This window comes from Fimicolochytrium jonesii (genome assembly GCF_025526975.1).
Source record: "Fimicolochytrium jonesii strain JEL569 chromosome Unknown EV422scaffold_3, whole genome shotgun sequence".
In the NCBI taxonomy this organism is placed as follows: domain Eukaryota; kingdom Fungi; phylum Chytridiomycota; class Chytridiomycetes; order Spizellomycetales; family Powellomycetaceae; genus Fimicolochytrium; species Fimicolochytrium jonesii.
Genome location: NW_026515670.1, coordinates 378,848 through 396,369, shown reverse-complemented (window position 1 = coordinate 396,369; position 17,522 = coordinate 378,848). Strand labels below are relative to the sequence as shown.

Genomic DNA, 17,522 nt, shown 5'->3' with positions numbered 1-17,522 from the left:
GCCCAAAGGCCGCCGGCCAACGCCATTGGAAGATGCCCAGATTAAGAAGCACCACCGGCTCAGCATTCTACATGCTTCAGAGCCAAGAGGAAGTGAAGACCTACGGAACGGACGAGCCGGAAGAGGGACCAGTGGAGGTGAAAGGGTTGGGGCAAGGGAAGATTGGCGAACTGGCGAAGACATCAGTCATTCACAAGATGAAGGATTTGGAAGCGGCCGCCACCCCTCTGGAGGACGAGCAATCCCACGTGTCACCAGCCGCCCGCCGAGGACGAGACCAAATAGAAGCAATGGCGCCTTGGGCACACCTGACACCAGAAGAAGACAAAGCATTACGGGACGTGCTCCTAGCGAATGCGGAAGCGTTCGACCCCCAAATTCCGGACAAGCCAAACATTCCAAACACCACATGAAGATAATGCCTGAGACTCTTCCCATCGCCCACCCTCCACGCCGACAGGGCCAGGAGAAAGAGAAGGTCCTACGAGAGCACACCGACACGATGCTGAAGGACAACATCATCCGACCCAGTAGATCACCATGTGTAACGGGAACACAGACATTTTGGCTTAGTGGTTAAGACACCTGGCTCTCACCCAGGTGGCGTGGGTTCGATTCCTACCTTCCCCAAACATTTTTCTTTTGTTTCTGTGACTGTACCACCTCTACGGGGCGTTCCGAGCGATTGGGACGATTCCCTTGACACCATGGGCCGCTCCAGTGTCGCTAGTCAGGATGGGGGTGGACTAAGGTTCGTCACTGACTACCGCGAACTCAACGCAAAGACGATACCCGACTCCTATCCGCTGCCTCGAATCAACTTGACCATTGAATTCCTCGCCGGCAATAAGTGGTTTACAACCATGGACTTACACTGGGGATTCTGGCAGGTAGCGATCAAGGAAGAACACAAGCACCTCACAGCCTTCTGTACACCCCATGGGCTGTTTGAGTACAACAAACTCCCGTTCGGCCTCAAGAATTCTCCGCCCACCTTCCAACGTGTGATGGACGCGGTCCTAGCAGGACTAAAGTACAGCTTCTGCCTGGTATACGTGGACGATGTCAGGGATATCTCATCCTCACTTGTATTTCATATTGTATCTCTTTACTTCTACTTGATCCAAGACCCGGGCTGGCCATCCGAGCTCTCGGTGATACATTACATAAGGCGCCAAGCCTCACTGAAGCCACGCAAGCCCCACTGGCAGCCCATATATAAAGCTGTCAGTTGAGCGGCCGCTGCGAAGAGCTTATTACCTACTTCTTCACTACAATACACTGCTCTCAGCCCTCTCAGAAGGGCCCAATATCGTCTACGTTTCCTCTGACGTTACATGGTAGCACCACCTACCGCTAGCATCACCGAGACATTCCTCGTCAACGTTGCCCTTCTACCGGACGTCGCCCACACACTTGTTTACAAGCAAGAATGGACGGACAGACTCAAGCTATCAGACACCCAACGAGCCGAACGTTTCAAACTTCTTATGGACGCTCGCAAGAATAAGTTCGTCGAATACGATGGCGCCAAAGCTGCCAAAAAGATCGAAGAGTTCGTTACGTCTCACCACAACTTTCTCGAGTCTCTCACTTTCCCGGCTGTAGCAGCTGGAACAGACGGTACTGGAGCTGCAAGTGCCATACCCTTTACTATGGCAGAGTATGCCCCTACGCTCACTGCCTATCTCAAGGGTACTGCTCTCGAGTGGTACAATACGACTTACGCCTCCGGCGCTCCCGCAAGTTGGACAGCTTTTGAAACGGCTCTTGTCGCTCACTTTTATCCTCGCAACTTGCGCAATACTATTGAGCTCAAGCTCTCCGGTCTCAAGCTCGGAGACTTCCTTGACAAATATATCGGTACTTCAAGGCCGGTCTTCTCAAGAATACGGTAATCGGTCATTATCTTGCTGAAGCCGTTACAAACTTTGAAGTCTTGGGCACTACCAACATCAACACCCCTATCACTCTCGATCAAGCTATCACTGCAGCTCGTCGTGCTCATGTGGCTCACGGGCTCACTGACGGCAACCAAGCCAATACGCCCAATACGCCTCGTCTGATTACCTTGGCATGGAGTGCCCGTGGCGGCCGTGGAGGCAGCCGCGGTCGAGGTAGTCACGGCGGTGGTCGTGGCAGACGATTCGCCCCTTACACCAATCCTCGGATTACGGAATTTGAGCAAGACTTAGATGATATGACCTTGGGGCTCAATGTTATGAATGGGCGGAGCCGACGGAAATAGAGGCGACTTGTGGTGCAGGTTGTTGACAGGTAATGGTATTCAGACCGAAACAAGAACTAGAACAAGACTAGGAAGAACTGGTGTTGATCTGCTGGGGGATCAGGAAGTGGGGAGCTCAGGGGAGGCGGCTATTTATGCTTTTCTGGGAAGGCTGGGGAAGCGTGGGGAAGCAGAAGGGTACGGAATGAGAGGGAAGCCAAGAGAAGCGCCAAGGGTGGGGGAAGCATAGAAACAGAAGACTGGGGATGGGGTGGCTACGCTGAGGCTGTGGGCGGGTACGTGGGGAAGTATGAAGAAGGGTTTGTAAGCGCCGAGTGTTGGGAGGTGTGGCTACGTGCGGCTGCGTGGAGAAATGAAGGCAGTGGCAGGTGTGGGGTAGCGCGGCTGCGTGCGGCTGCGAGGTTTGGCAGATGTCAGGTTTTGACAGGGAATTCACATTGACTGACTGTTGGGATGCTGTCATGAGGTAAGCGCATGGTATGGACGCGTCGTCCATAACACTCAATGCCCACAGTACGTCATACTATCCTCCTGGAGTGAGTCGTCTCACTACAGGTCAAGTTCCCTACCAATGTCAACAGCCCTTTCATCGACGTGGACAATGGCAAACTACTCACATTCCTCGTCAACGCCCAACGACTCCTTGTCCCCTTTGTAACAAAATGGGACATTGGAGAGTTGAATGCTGGTCAAATCCCGAAAATCGACAGCAAGGCTTGCAAACCCAGAACCGACGCGGTGGTTTTCAACAGCGCGGTCGTAGCGCTCCAACTCCGCAGCGCAGTTGCCAACCTAATCAACAACAAGGTTCAGCCAATCAGGTTGATGCTGGGTCACGCATTACGGAAATTCTCGATGACGCCATCAACTCTGCGAATACTACGAATACTACTACAAATCAATCTTCGAGTTTTTTCCAAGGTCAATAGAGCTCCTCGGTAGCTCTGCTAGGCCTACAACATACGATCCTACCAATAAACCTGCCTTTGAACCACTGTCTGCTGGACTCTGGGTCTCTCATTGTCGCATCGGAAACAAGTTTGCTTGTGGTCTCTTTGATAGCGGCGCAAATGGGTTATTCCTTGTCAAGACATTCGTCGAAAAGTACAAGTTTCCCAAGAAACGTATCGAACCGAAGCAGATATGGCTGGCCGACAAAGAATCATACATGATTCTCGTCACGGTCATTTCGGAAAAGTTAGATCTACGGGATCTCGAATCTCAGTCGCTTTTCTTAGTTGGACAACTTCCCTGGCTAGTCAGTAATCTGGCTTACGATGCTATTATTGGAATGCCTTTCTGGCGTTTCTTTAATTATGCTGAACAATTTTCGATGAGTACCTTACCTATCCTTCGCTGGACCAATTACGGCCCTATACCAAACGCACCGCAGTCTGTCACCATCAAGTGCGAAAGAACTTCAAGAAACTGGGAAGACGTCGAATACATCCCGAAACACAACAATCCTTACTTTGATGTGCAACGAGATCCGGTCTATGACAAAAGACCTGTTCGACCTGTTCGGATCATCAAACCTGTGGATACTCGTCCCTTACAAGCCGCACCTCATTACGTATCTCGATTTGCTCAAGCCAATGCCCTTCGCAATCCCCAAGTCATAGAAATGACTTCCAAGCCATTCATCAAGGCTTGGCGACGGAACAAGTTTAAAAAAGACACGGTCTGTTGCCTCGCTCTTAGAGAAATACCGGACGCTCCTCAAGAGCTTGAAGGAAATGTTATGGACGACGCGCCCATACCATAAGCTTACCTACTGACAGCCGCCAATGTCAACCGCCAAATGTCAAACGCCAATGTCAATGTCAATGTCAGTGTCAATGTCAGTGTCAATGTCAATGTCAATGTCAGTGTCAATGTCAATGTCAATGCCACTCCCCCTCTCTCCTCTCATTTCGCCAATCCTCTTGCAATATCGCCACTCCTCCTCTCTCCTCTCATTTCGCTAATCCCCCCTCGGCTTCTCCACACCCCCCACTACTTCCCCATAGCCAGCAGCTGTAGCAATGCTCTCTACGCTCGCCACGCACGCTCTAGGAGCATAGCTGGCGCCCCCCCAGTCCCCTCTTGTTGTTGTTGTTCTCTGATCTGCTGGGTGTTATGGACGACGCGTCCATACCATGCGCTTACCTCATGACAGCATCCCAACAGTCAGTCAATGTCAATTCCCTGTCAAAACCTGACATCTGCCAAACCTCGCAGCCGCACGCAGCCGTGCTACCCCACACCTGCCACTGCCTTCATTTCTCCACGCAGCCGCACGTAGCCACACCTCCCAACACCCGGCGCTTACAAACCCTTCTTCATACTTCCCCACGTACCCGCCCACAGCCTCAGCGTAGCCACCCCATCCCCAGTCTTCTGTTTCTATGCTTCCCCCACCCTTGGCGCTTCTCTTGGCTTCCCTCTCATTCCGTACCCTTCTGCTTTCCCACGCTTCCCCAGCCTTCCCAGAAAAGCATAAAGAGCCGCCTCCCCTGAGCTCCCCACTTCCTGATCCCCCAGCAGATCAACACCAGTTCTTCCTAGTCTTGTTCTAGTTCTTGTTTCGGTCTGAATACCATTACCTGTCAACAACCTGCACCACAAGTCGCCTCTATTTCCATCGGCTCCGCCCATTCTTAACACTGGGTTGCCTATCTATAAATAGCCGGCCTCTCTTCGTCCGTTCCCTTCCTCCCCAGCAGATCAACACCAGTTCTTCTCATCTCCTGTTCTAGTCCTTGTTTCTTGTTTCGCCAATACAATCTGTTGTCGCCTATCACTCTCGCCCTGTCTTCTCTACTTCGCTTCCGCCTCCGTCGTCGAGATCATAACAGTTTGATCTGCTCCAACACTGCGAAGTTCAGAACCCGTCCAGCCCTGCATCCGACAAACCTTTTTCGCCATGTCCCAACCCGAATCCGTACCTTTCACCGCCAAGCAATGGAACGATATGTGCCAAGCCATCGCCGCCTTGCAAAGCCAAAACGCCAACTTGCAGGCCAACCTAGCGCAAGCCCAAGCCGACGCACAAGCTGCCCAGAGCATCGCCGCCCAGGTTCAAGCCGATACGTACACCCGTCCCCAAGCCACCAACCCTGCTCTGGAGCCAAGAATCAGCTCGCCTGAGAAGTTTGATGGTACCCGCAGCAAATTCCGTGGGTGGTTGAACAACATCCGGTTGATGTTTGCTCTCCAGCCCGACCGCTACCCCAGCGACATCATCAAGATCCAAACTATTGGCACCTACCTCACCGGCACTGCGCAAGCCTGGATGGCGCCCCTAGTCGAACGCCAAGATCACAGCCTTCAGGACTTCGATAGTTTTATCAGTCAGATGCAATCGGTCTTCGGAGACAGTGACAGGGTCTGCACCTCTGAAAACAAGCTCCAGAACCTTCGCCAAACCCGTGCAGCAACCGAGTACGTCGCTGAGTTCCGCCAGCTACAATGCGATGTCTCCTGGAACGACCAGGCCCTGATTGCTACCTTCCGCCGTGGCCTCAAAGAAGACGTTAAAGACCTGATGCTCACGATGCCCCCTGCGGCCACCATTGATGTGGTGATGGAGCAGGCTATCCAGTGCGATAACCGGCTGTTTGAGCGCCGCCTGGAGCGAAACAGAAGCCGCCAGACCTTCCCAGTTCCCCATACCTCGTTTACTACTACCACCACTGTCGACCACAGCGAGCCCATGCAGATTGACGCCGCTCGTCCCCGCGGCCCTCTGAGCCCTCAGGAACGCCAACGCCGCATTTCCAACAGCCTCTGCCTTTACTGCGGTGGTGCGGGGCACATTGCAAAAGTCTGCCCCGTCAAGAACAAGACCACCACCCGTGCCGCCAACGTCGACACCAAAGAACCCTCCACCGAACAGGGTTTTCCCAAAGTCCAGCCGCAGTAAAGCCCCAGCGACTGGACAACACACACCGCCCCGGGCCTCCTAACCTCACAGCTCCTGCAACGGGAGAGGCCACCCCCCTGGTTCCCGACTCCGTTATAGCCGACACAACCCTCCTAGCCGCTGCCCATGTCGAAAACTCCGAAATTAACCCCCGCGCCATGCTTGCGCTGGGTCCCCTCGAACCCTTCAACTACCCCGTTACCATCATGGTATCATCCAGCCGCGCCCCAATACCTACCTCAGCCATGATTGACAATGGTGCCCTGTCCTGCTTCATCGACAGAGACTTTGCCCGCAAACACCGCATCCCCCTAGTCCAACATCAGCGTCCCCTGACGATCGAACTCGTTGACGGTCAACCCAGTTCTGCTGGGCCAATCACCCATCACACCCAACCAGTAGGCATGTGGGTCGACGACCACTTCGAAGAACTCGTCTTCCATGTCACCAAATCACCCCATGCTCCAATCCTCCTTGGTCTCCCCTGGCTCCGCCTCCACGACATTAACCTTGACTTCAAGAACCTTTCGGTCGGTTTCCGTTGCGACTGTCTGTACCATGAATTCGCGAATTGGGACAACTCTCCAGCACCCTCGAGCCCAGCACCCGCCAGAACCCCCGAGCCCTTGATCCGCATCCCCCAGGATGAAGTCCCCGTCGACGAAACATGGTCGATTCCAGTACCCAAGGTATCTGGCTTCAGCACCCCAGGACCGGCTCCCACGCCGCTCCGAGTCTCGTTCATCTCCGCCCCAGCCTTCCGGGTCGCAGCAAGGCATGACCAGGTCTTTGTCGCCTACGCCAACCCTGCGAAACCCGATCCCCCAGCCTTGCCTAGCCCCAGTAAACCCCTGACACCCGAGAAAGACATCAAAGACTTCCTGCCCCCCGAGTATCGAGACTTCGCCGACGTTTTCGAAAAGAGAAATGCTGACACTCTCCCCGAGCACCGGCCCTACGACTGTCCAATCGATCTGGAAGAAGGCAAGCAGCCACCTTTCGGCCCGATCTACAGCCTCAGCGAACCAGAAATGAAGGCACTCTGCGAATACCTCGAAGAAAACCTTGCCAAAGGATTCATCAAACCCTCAAAGTCCCCTGCCGGTGCGCCAGTCTTATTCGTGAAAAAAAAGGACGGTTCTCTCCGCCTCTGCGTCGATTATCGAGGCCTGAACAGCATCACGGTGAAGAATCGCTACCCCCTGCCCCTGATCAACGGTATCATGGATTGTTTGCGCGGCGCCCGCCGTCTCACCAAGATCGACCTCCGCGGCGCTTATAACCTCTTACGCATGCGCCCGGGCGATGAATGGAAGACCGCCTTCCGCTGCCGCTACGGCCTATTTGAATACAATGTCATGCCCTTTGGACTCAGCAATGCTCCTGGCGTCTTCCAGTACCTGATGAACGACATATTCCGCGACATTCTCGATGTGTTTGTTGTCGTCTACCTCGACAATATCCTGATATTCTCCAAGAACCCCGAAGATCACCCCAAACATGTCCGCGAAGTCTTGTCCCGCCTCCGACAGCATGGGTTGTACGCCAAACCAGAGAAGTGCGAATTCAACCGCGAATCCGTTGAGTTCCTAGGCTTCATCATCTCCAAGAAAGGCATCCAGATGGACCCCAAGAAGATCGCTGCCATCACGGATTGGGAACCTCCCAAGAATGTCAAAGGCGTCCAGCGGTTCCTCGGCTTTGCCAACTTCTATCGCCGATTCATCCAGGGCTATTCCAAGATCGCTACCCCGCTCACAGCCCTGACCCGGAAAGACATCCCGTACGCCTGGACACCCGCCGCAAACACCGCCTTTGAGAACCTGAAGAATGCATTCACCACCGCCCCCATCCTTGCTCACCCTGACCCAGAGAAGCCCTTCGTCGTCGAAACTGACGCCTCCGACTTCGCTCTTGGCGCAGTTCTCCTCCAACCTGACCAGGACAATCAGCTCCACCCCGTGGCCTTCCACTCTCGCAAATTCACGGCCGAAGAGATCAACTACGAGATATACGACAAGGAACTTCTAGCCATCCAAGACTCCTTTGCCCAGTGGCGCCACCATCTCATTGGCGCCCGTCACAAGATCACCGTTTACTCCGACCACAAAAACCTTCAGTACTTCATGACCACCCGCACCCTGAACCGCCGCCAAGCCCGCTGGTCGATATTCTTCTCGGATTTTGACTTTGTCATTACCTATCGCCCCGGTCCCCAGCAGCACCAAGCCGATGCCCTCTCCCGACGCTCCGAACATGAGCTAAAAGAGGGGGAAGAAGCGTTCCGCTCCCAGGCAACCACAATTTTGACTCCAGAACGCCTTCGACTCGCGGCTGCCTACCTCACACCCATGGATACCACGCTGCTTGACAAGATTAAGGCCGCCCAGGCCTCTGATCCCCTCGCTAAGACCATTCGCGAAAAGCTCAAGATACCCCTCGCCCAACGAACTGAGGAAACCCAAGATCGGATCAAGCGGTTCTCAGATGAAGATGGGATCCTGCTGCACGATAACCTGGTCTATGTCCCCACCAACGAGCTCCGAGCTGAAGTCTGCCACGACATGCACGATACTCCCCTAGCCGGCCACTTTGGGATGTCCAAGACGCTCGAACTCGCCTCCCGCAACTACTGGTGGCCCAGCCAGTGGCGCTTTGTCAAGGCCTACGTCAAGTCCTGCGATACCTGTAGCCAAGCGAAATCCAGTCGACACAAACCATACGGCCTACTCCAGCCCAACAGTATCCCTACCCGCCCTTGGGGATCTTGGTCCCTAGACTTTATCACCGGTCTGCCTCCCGTGGACGGGTGTTAAGAATGGGCGGAGCCGACGGAAATAGAGGCGACTTGTGGTGCAGGTTGTTGACAGGTAATGGTATTCAGACCGAAACAAGAACTAGAACAAGACTAGGAAGAACTGGTGTTGATCTGCTGGGGGATCAGGAAGTGGGGAGCTCAGGGGAGGCGGCTATTTATGTTTTTCTGGGAAGGCTGGGGAAGCGTGGGGAAGCAGAAGGGTACGGAATGGGGGGAAGCCAAGAGAAGCGCCAAGGGTGGGGAAGCATAGAAACAGAAGACTGGGGATGGGGTGGCTACGCTGAGGCTGTGGGCGGGTACGTGGGGAAGTATGGAGAAGGGTTTGTAAGCGCCGAGTGTTGGGAGGTGTGGCTACGTGCGGCTGCGTGGAGAAATGAAGGCAGTGGCAGGTGTGGGGTAGCGCGGCTGCGTGCGGCTGCAAGGTTTGGCAGATGTCAGGTTGGGACAGGGAATTGACATTGACTGACTGTTGGGATGCTGTCATGAGGTAAGCGCATGGTATGGACGCGTCGTCCATAACATCACCCCCTCTTTTAGCCACGGCGTCCAGATGTTGTTTTGATGTTGGCAGGCTTTGGTCGGGGTTTGTCGGGGTACTTTTGATGGAACTGGGCTACAAGCTCTTGACATCGGGCAAGGTGTTCCACTGGCTCCCATGTGTTCTCCGAGCTTGGCCAACCCTGCCACTTGATGAGGTACTGAAGGTGCGTGCGTCGAATACGGGAGTCAAGAATGTCTTCCACAATCCATTCCTCCTGTCCTTCGACTTCTTCTGGTGGGGTGGGTTCTGGCTCAGTTCGCTCCGGAATGGTGAAACGTGGTTCAAGAAGGGAGACATGGAAGACGTTGTGAATTTTGTAGGATGGGGGAAGCTTGAGGCGATATGTGACCGAGTTGATCTTCTCCGTGATTGTGAAGGGGCCAATCTTACGGTGATCAAGTTTCTGGGAAGGTCGGAGAGTCTTGAGATTCCGCTGTAAGAGCCAGACACTGTGACCGGGTTTCATGTCTGGGCCAGGTGCCCTCTTAGCATCGGCAAAGCGCTTCATGCGTCCTTGGGCCTCCTTGAGCTCAGTGGCAAGCTGTTCATGGATTTCCTTGAGATGGTTGGCACGAGCTTCGGCTGCAGGATTAAGGGATTCGGTTGTGGTGGCGGAAGCCAGACTGAATCGAGGATGGAACCCATAGTTGGCGTAGAAGGGGGTTGTCTGGGTGGCGGAGTGGATGGTGTTATTGTAAGAGAACTCAGCAGAAGACAAGAGTTCCTTCCAGTTATCTTGTTGATAGTTGCAAAAGCAGCGAAGGTATTGCTCAAGAATCTGATTGGTCCGCTCGGTTTGTCCATCGCTCTGGGGATGGAACGCCGATGAGAGGTTGACCATGGTTCCCAGGAGAGCGAAGAGACGTTTCCAGAAGTGGGAGTTGAACTGTGGACCACGGTCAGATACAATATCGTCGGGGAGTCCATGGAGCCGGATGACATGGTGCCAGATCAGATCTGCAGTTGACTCAGCGGTGGCAGTTTTCCTGCACGGTACAAAGTGCGCCATCTTGGTGAACCGGCAGATGACAACGAGCACAGAATCAACCCCATCACTGGCGGGTAGATCCGTGATGAAGTCCATGGAAATTGACCCCCAGGGGCGGTCAGGGACCTGCAGGGGTTGGAGGAGTCCGTAGGGCTTGTGTCTGCTGGTCTTGGCTTGAGCACATACGTCGCAGGACCTGATGTAGGACTTGACAAAACGCCACTGGCTAGGCCACCAGTAGTTGCGTGAGATGAGCTCCAGGGTCTTTGACATGCCGTAGTGTCCTGCCAAATGCGTGTCATGCATGTCCCGGCAGATCTCAGCACGGAGCTTGTTGGTGGGGACGTAGACAAGGTTGTCGTACAGCAGAACCCCATTTTCCTCGGAGAATCGCTTTATCCGTTCTTGGTCTTCTTGAGATTGCTGGGCAATGGGGGCCCTAAGCTGTCGCCGGATGGTTTGCGCAAACACATCGGATGCCAGGGCAGCTTTGATTTGGTCAAGGAGCGAGGAGTCCAGTGGGGTCAGATAAGTGGCGGCCAGGCGGAGGTGGTCAGGGGTGAGGATCGTGGTTTCCTGGGAGCGGAATGCTTCTTCCCCCTCCCTTAGCTCGTATTCAGAGCGACGAGAGAGGGCGTCAGCTTGGTGTTGCTGGGTACCAGGGCGGTATGTGATGACAAAGTCGAAATCAGCAAAGAAGATTGACCAGCGGGATTGGCCGCGGTTGAGGGTACGGGTAGTCATGAAGTACTGGAGGTTCTTGTGGTCACAGTAAACGATGACCTTGTGGCGGGCACCAATGAGGTGGTGTCGCCATTGAGCAAATGAGTCTTGGATAGCCAGGAGTTCCTTGTCGTAGATCTCATAGTTGATTTCCTCAGGAGTAAATTTGCGGGAGTGAAAGGCCACGGGGTGGAGTTGATCTGTGTCATCGGGTTGAAGGAGGACGGCGCCAAGGGCAAAGTCGGAGGCATCGGATTCGACAATGAAGGGCTTGTCAGGGTCGGGGTGAGTCAGGATAGGTGCGGAGGTGAAGGCTTTCTTGAGGGTTTCAAAAGCTAGGTGTGCAGCGTGGGTCCATTTGAATGGCAAGTCTTTGCGAGTGAGCGTGGTCAGGGGTGCAACGATCGCAGAGTACCCTTTGATGAATCGCCGGTAGAAGTTGGCAAAACCAAGGAAGCGCTGGATGCCTTTGACATTCGTTGGGGGTTCCCATTCGGTAATGGCAGCCGTCTTCTTTGGGTCCATGGAAATGCCTTGCTGGGAGATGATAAACCCCAGGAACTCAACAGAGTCACGGTTGAATTCGCATTTTTCCGGTTTCGCATACAGCCCGTGCTGGCGGAGTCGTGAGAGCACCTCTCGGACGTGGTTGGGGTGGTCTTCTGGGTTTTTTGAGAAGATCAGAATGTCGTCAAGGTAGACCACAACAAAAACGTCGAGAATGTCACGGAATATGTCGTTCATGAGGTGTTGGAATACTCCAGGGGCATTGGTGAGCCCAAACGGCATGACATTATACTCGAATAGGCCGTAGCGACATCGGAACGCTGTCTTCCATTCATCCCCTGGCCGGATCCGAAGAAGGTTGTAGGCTCCCCGGAGGTCAATCTTGGTGAGCCGGCGTGCCCCTCGAAGACGATCCATGATGCTGTTAATCAAGGGCAAGGGATAGCGATTCTTGATGGTGATATTGTTGAGTCCACGATAGTCGACGCACAGACGGAGGGAACCGTCCTTTTTCTTGACAAAGAGGACTGGGGCACCGGCGGGAGACTTGGAGTGCTTGATGAACCCCTTAGCTAGGTTCTCTTCAAGGTAGTCACAGAGTGCCTGCATTTCAGGCTCGCTGAGACTATAGATCGGGCCGAACGGTGGCTGTTTGCCCTCTTCTAAGTCGATGGGACAGTCGTAGGGTCGGTGCTCTGGGAGGGTCTCCGCGTTCTTCTTGGCGAAGACGTCCGCAAAATCTTGGTATTCTTCAGGAATGATGGCCTTCGGATCTTTTGGAGGAGTGGTCGCCAGGGCTTGGGAATCTGACTTGGTCGGATTGGCGTAGGCAATGAATGCCTGGTCATGCCTTGCCGCCACACGAAAAGCTGGGGCGCTGATAAACGATACATGGATCGGTGTGGGTGCTGGGTCCAGTGTGTTGGGTGTCTGGGCTAGGGAGACTGAAATCTCGTCTTGATGGATACGGATCAGAGGTTCAGGGGTTCTTGAGGGCTTCGGGGTAGGTTCTGTTGGCAGGGCATCCCAGGAGGCGTATTGTCCAAAACCGCAATGGCAGCGGACGCAAGGAGTGCGAGTCTTCCAGTGTAGCTCCACATCATGGAGCTCAAACCAGGGAAGCCCCAGGATGATTGGCGCATGCGGGGAACATGTCACATGGAATACCACCTCCTCAAAATGGTCGTTGACCCACATGCCCAAAGGTTGGGTGTGATGGGTAATGGAGCCCGCATGGCTGGGACGTCCGTCAACCAGTTCAAGCGCAATGGGGTCCTCCTTCTTGACAAGTGGGATGCGGTGCTTGCGGGCATAACTTTCGTCGATGAAGCACAACATCGCACCGGTGTCAAGTAGTGCTGAAAGCTGAACTGGAGCTCGCTGGGCCGATATCTGCAGGGTAACAGGGTACTCGAATGGTGAGGATGGGCCCAAAATCCGCATGGGTGAGGGTATCTCAGATCGGAGATTGACATTGTTGGTGGTCAGGAGAAAGGTGTTGCTGGAGATGCCAGGATCGGAGCAAGGTTTTGTGGCTTCTCCCTTGGCAGTACTTGCGTGGTGAGAAGGCCCAGGACAGGTGTTGCCCAGCTGCTCGGCCTTTACTGCAGCTGGACTTGGGCAAAATCCTGGATGGGTGCAGGTTCCTTAACCGCGACATTCGCCGTGCGTAATTTGTTTGGGCAGAGTTTGGCTATGTGGCCAGGTTTACCACAATAGAGGCAAAGTTTGTTTGTGATGCGGTGTTGGCGCTCTAGCGGTGTGAGGGGTCCTCGCGGACGAGCAGCGTCAATGACCATAGGGTCGTCTGGGCGGTTGTCGGGGCTCATGAGGGTGGGGCTAGTGGTAACTGGCACATATGGCTGTCGGTTCCTGCTTCGCTCTAGACGGCGCTCAAACAATCGGTTGTCACATTGGATGGCCTGTTCCATCACGGTGTCGATTGAGGCGGTAGGGGGCATCGTGAGCATTAAGTCCTTGACGTCTTCTTTGAGGCCGCGACGGAAGGTGGCAATCAATGCCTGGTCATTCCACGACACATCGCATTGCAGCTGTCGGAATTCAGCTACATACTCTGTTGCTGCACGGGTTTGTCGAAGGTTCTGGAGCTTGTTTTCGGACGTGCGGATCCTGTCGCTGTCTCCAAAGACTGCTTGCATTTGCTGGATGAAATCATCCAGGTTCGTAAGGGAATGATGGTCTTGTTCGACAAGGGGCGCCAGCCAGGCCTGGGCGGTGCCAGTGAGGTAGGTGCCAATAGTTCGTATCTTGGTCTGATTGTTGGGGTAGCGCCTGGGTTGGAGGGCGAACATGAGCCGGATCTGGTTGAGGAACCCACGGAACTTGCTCCGGGTGCCATCAAATTTGTCTGGGAGACTGATTTTGGGTTCGGGGGCGTGGGTGGCAGGGGCAGTGGTCTGGGTTTGCGCTAGTTCGGCTTGTAGGGTGGTATTCTGCGCTTGAAGTTCGTCAATCGCATTGCACATGGCTTGCCAGGCTTCGGCCGTGAGGGGAAGGGCGTCGGACATGGTGATTTGGCGTGGAGGCACAGCAGCTGGGGGTTGTTGAGCAGATCAAACTGTTAAGAATGGGCGGAGCCGACGGAAATAGAGGCGACTTGTGGTGCAGGTTGTTGACAGGTAATGGTATTCAGACCGAAACAAGAACTAGAACAAGACTAGGAAGAACTGGTGTTGATCTGCTGGGGGATCAGGAAGTGGGGAGCTCAGGGGAGGCGGCTATTTATGCTTTTCTGGGAAGGCTGGGGAAGCGTGGGGAAGCAGAAGGGTACGGAATGGGGGGAAGCCAAGAGAAGCGCCAAGGGTGGGGAAGCATAGAAACAGAAGACTGGGGATGGGGTGGCTACGCTGAGGCTGTGGGCGGATACGTGGGGAAGTATGGAGAAGGGTTTGTAAGCGCCGAGTGTTGGGAGGTGTGGCTACGTGCGGCTGCGTGGAGAAATGAAGGCAGTGGCAGGTGTGGGGTAGCGCGGCTGCGTGCGGCTGCGAGGTTTGGCAGATGTCAGGTTGTGACAGGGAATTGACATTGACTGACTGTTGGGATGCTGTCATGAGGTAAGCGCATGGTATGGACGCGTCGTCCATAACAACGGGTACGACTCCATCCTGAACATCAACTGTCGCCTCACCAAGATGGCCCACTTCATCGCCTGCAGCGAGTCAGAATCCGCCGAATCCATCGCCGACCTAGTCTTCCACAACATCATCCGTCTCCACGGCCTCCCCGACGACGTCATCTCTGACCGAGGACCCCAGTTTAAGTCCCGGTTCTGGCGTCGACTTCTCGAACTCCTTGGGGCAAAAGCCAACCTCTCCTCGGCCTTCCACCCCCAGAGCGATGGCCAGACAGAACGCACCAACCAGATCCTGGAGCAGTATCTCCGATGCTTTTGCAACCACCAACAGGACAACTGGAAACAGCTTCTGTCGTCCGCCGAGTTCGCCTACAACAACACCCATCAGTCCGCCTCTCAGACCATCCCCTTCTACGCCAACAAGGGTCTCCACCCCCGCTTCAGTTTTGCGGCCTCTGCTACCTCCGAATCCGTCAACCCCGCCGCTGAAGCCCGCGCTAAACAAATCAGGGAAGTCCATGAACAGCTCGCCCTCGAGCTCAAGGAAGCCCAAGATCAAATGAAGCGCTACGCCGACGCCAAACGAATTCCTGGACCGGACTTCAAGCCTGGCAACCACGTCTGGCTCCTCCGCAAAAACCTCCATACAACCCGGCCCTCTCAGAAACTCGACCATCGCAAGATTGGGCCATTCCCCATCGTTGAAAAAATCAATCCCGTCGCCTACCGGCTCAAGCTCCCGCCTACGTACAAAATCCACGATGTCTTCCATGTCTCGCTCCTCGAACCCTGCTTCACCATCCCCGAACGACACGAACCCGAACCCGCGCCCCCAGAGACCGTTGAGGGTCAAGAAGAGTGGGTTGTCGAAGCCATCCTTGACTCTCGCATCCATTGTCGTCGCCTTCAGTACTTGGTCAAATGGCAGGGCTGGCCTGACTCCGAGAACACCTGGGAGCCCGTGGAACACCTCACCCATACCGACGCACTCCTCCAGGACTTCCACAGCGCGTACCCCAACAAGCCTTCCTCTGTCCCCGTAGCACCTCCTCTGCGGCCACACCAAACTCGACGCCGCCGCCGCCGTAGCTAAAGAGAGGGGTGATGTTATGGACGACGCGCCCATACCATAAGCTTACCTACTGACAGCCGCCAATGTCAACCGCCAAATGTCAAATGCCAATGTCAATGTCAATGTCAGTGTCAATGTCAGTGTCAATGTCAATGTCAATGTCAGTGTCAATGTCAATGTCAATGCCACTCCCCCTCTCTCCTCTCATTTCGCCAATCCTCTTGCAATATCGCCACTCCTCCTCTCTCCTCTCATTTCGCCAATCCCCCCTCGGCTTCTCCACACCCCCCACTACTTCCCCATAGCCAGCAGCTGTAGCAATGCTCTCTACGCTCGCCACGCACGCTCTAGGAGCATAGCTGGCGCCCCCCCAGTCCCCTCTTGTTGTTGTTGTTCTCTGATCTGCTGGGTTGCCTATCTATAAAAGCCGGCCTCTCTTTGTCCGTTCCCTTCCTCCCCAGCAGATCAACACCAGTTCTTCTCATCTCCTGTTCTAGTCCTTGTTTCTTGTTTCGCCAATACAATCTCTTGTCGCCTATCACTCTCGCCCTGTCTTCTCTACTTCGCTTCCGCCTCCGTCGTCGAGATCATAACAGGAAATCCAGGACATCTCAAGGATATCCTAAAAAAATACATCAATACGCTCTTCAAGGAACCGGAGGGTCTACCCCCTGATCGCGGAGAAGATAATTTCAAGATTGAACTCACTGAAGGTGTTGAACCCGTTTGGCAACCTCTTTGGCACATGAACATAGAAGAACTCGCTGAACTCAAGAAACAAATCACCTTGATGCTCGAAAAAGGATGGATACAACACTCCTCAAGTCCCTGGGGAGCTAGTGTCGTCTTTGCGAAAAAGAAAGATGGCTGATTATGCATCTGTTGGGACTACCGAGGTCTCATCGCTGTCACCAAGAAAGATCGCACTCCTTTACCCGACATTCGTGAGATGAGGGATCGCATTCAAGGTTGTGATGGTTTACGCTTATCGATATTCGAGAAGCATACCATCGTCTTCTTATACGAAAACAAGTTCGAAAAAAAACGGCAATACAAACTCGCTTCGGACTTTTCGAGTATTTGGTCATGCTGTTCGGGCTTACCAACGCACCTGCTGCATTTCAACGTCTTATGAATAAGATCTTCCATAAAGATTACGACGAATTTCTCGCTACCTACCTGGACGACATTTTCATTTTACCAAAGACCTTAGCCGAACATCGGGAACACGTCGATCATATCCTGAAGAAACTTGAAGAACACGCCCTTTTCATCAAGCCTTCAAAGTGCGTATGGGCTAAAGAAGAACTCGAATGGTGTGGACATGTCAGAAGACATGGTGTTCGCATCGCGCCCTCGAAAATCCAAGCTATTAAGGATTGGGCTACTCCAAAGTCAACAAAAGGAGTTCAAAGCTTTCTCGGGTTCACGAATTACTTCCTCGACTTTGTACAAGGTTATTCGGACATCGCTCTGCTCTATCAAGTATTCAATCTTCGAAAGTCAAATTTCGATGGGGTCCTGAGCAACAAGAGGCATTTCAAAAGTTGAAAGAAGCGTTGATCAATGCGCCTACGCTAGCAACAATCGATGAAACCAAAGCGATTTACGTCTATACAGACTCATC

The 17,522-nt window shown here is 53.9% G+C and overlaps 1 pseudogene across 1 annotated transcript; it reads left to right on the top strand.

Moving 5' to 3' along the window:
* The first annotated feature begins 558 nt into the window (after positions 1–558).
* On the top strand, positions 559–630 carry EV422DRAFT_t36 (annotated as a pseudogene). The gene has a single exon. The product of its transcript is annotated as a tRNA-OTHER (tRNA).
* The last annotated feature ends 16,892 nt before the right edge of the window (positions 631–17,522 follow it).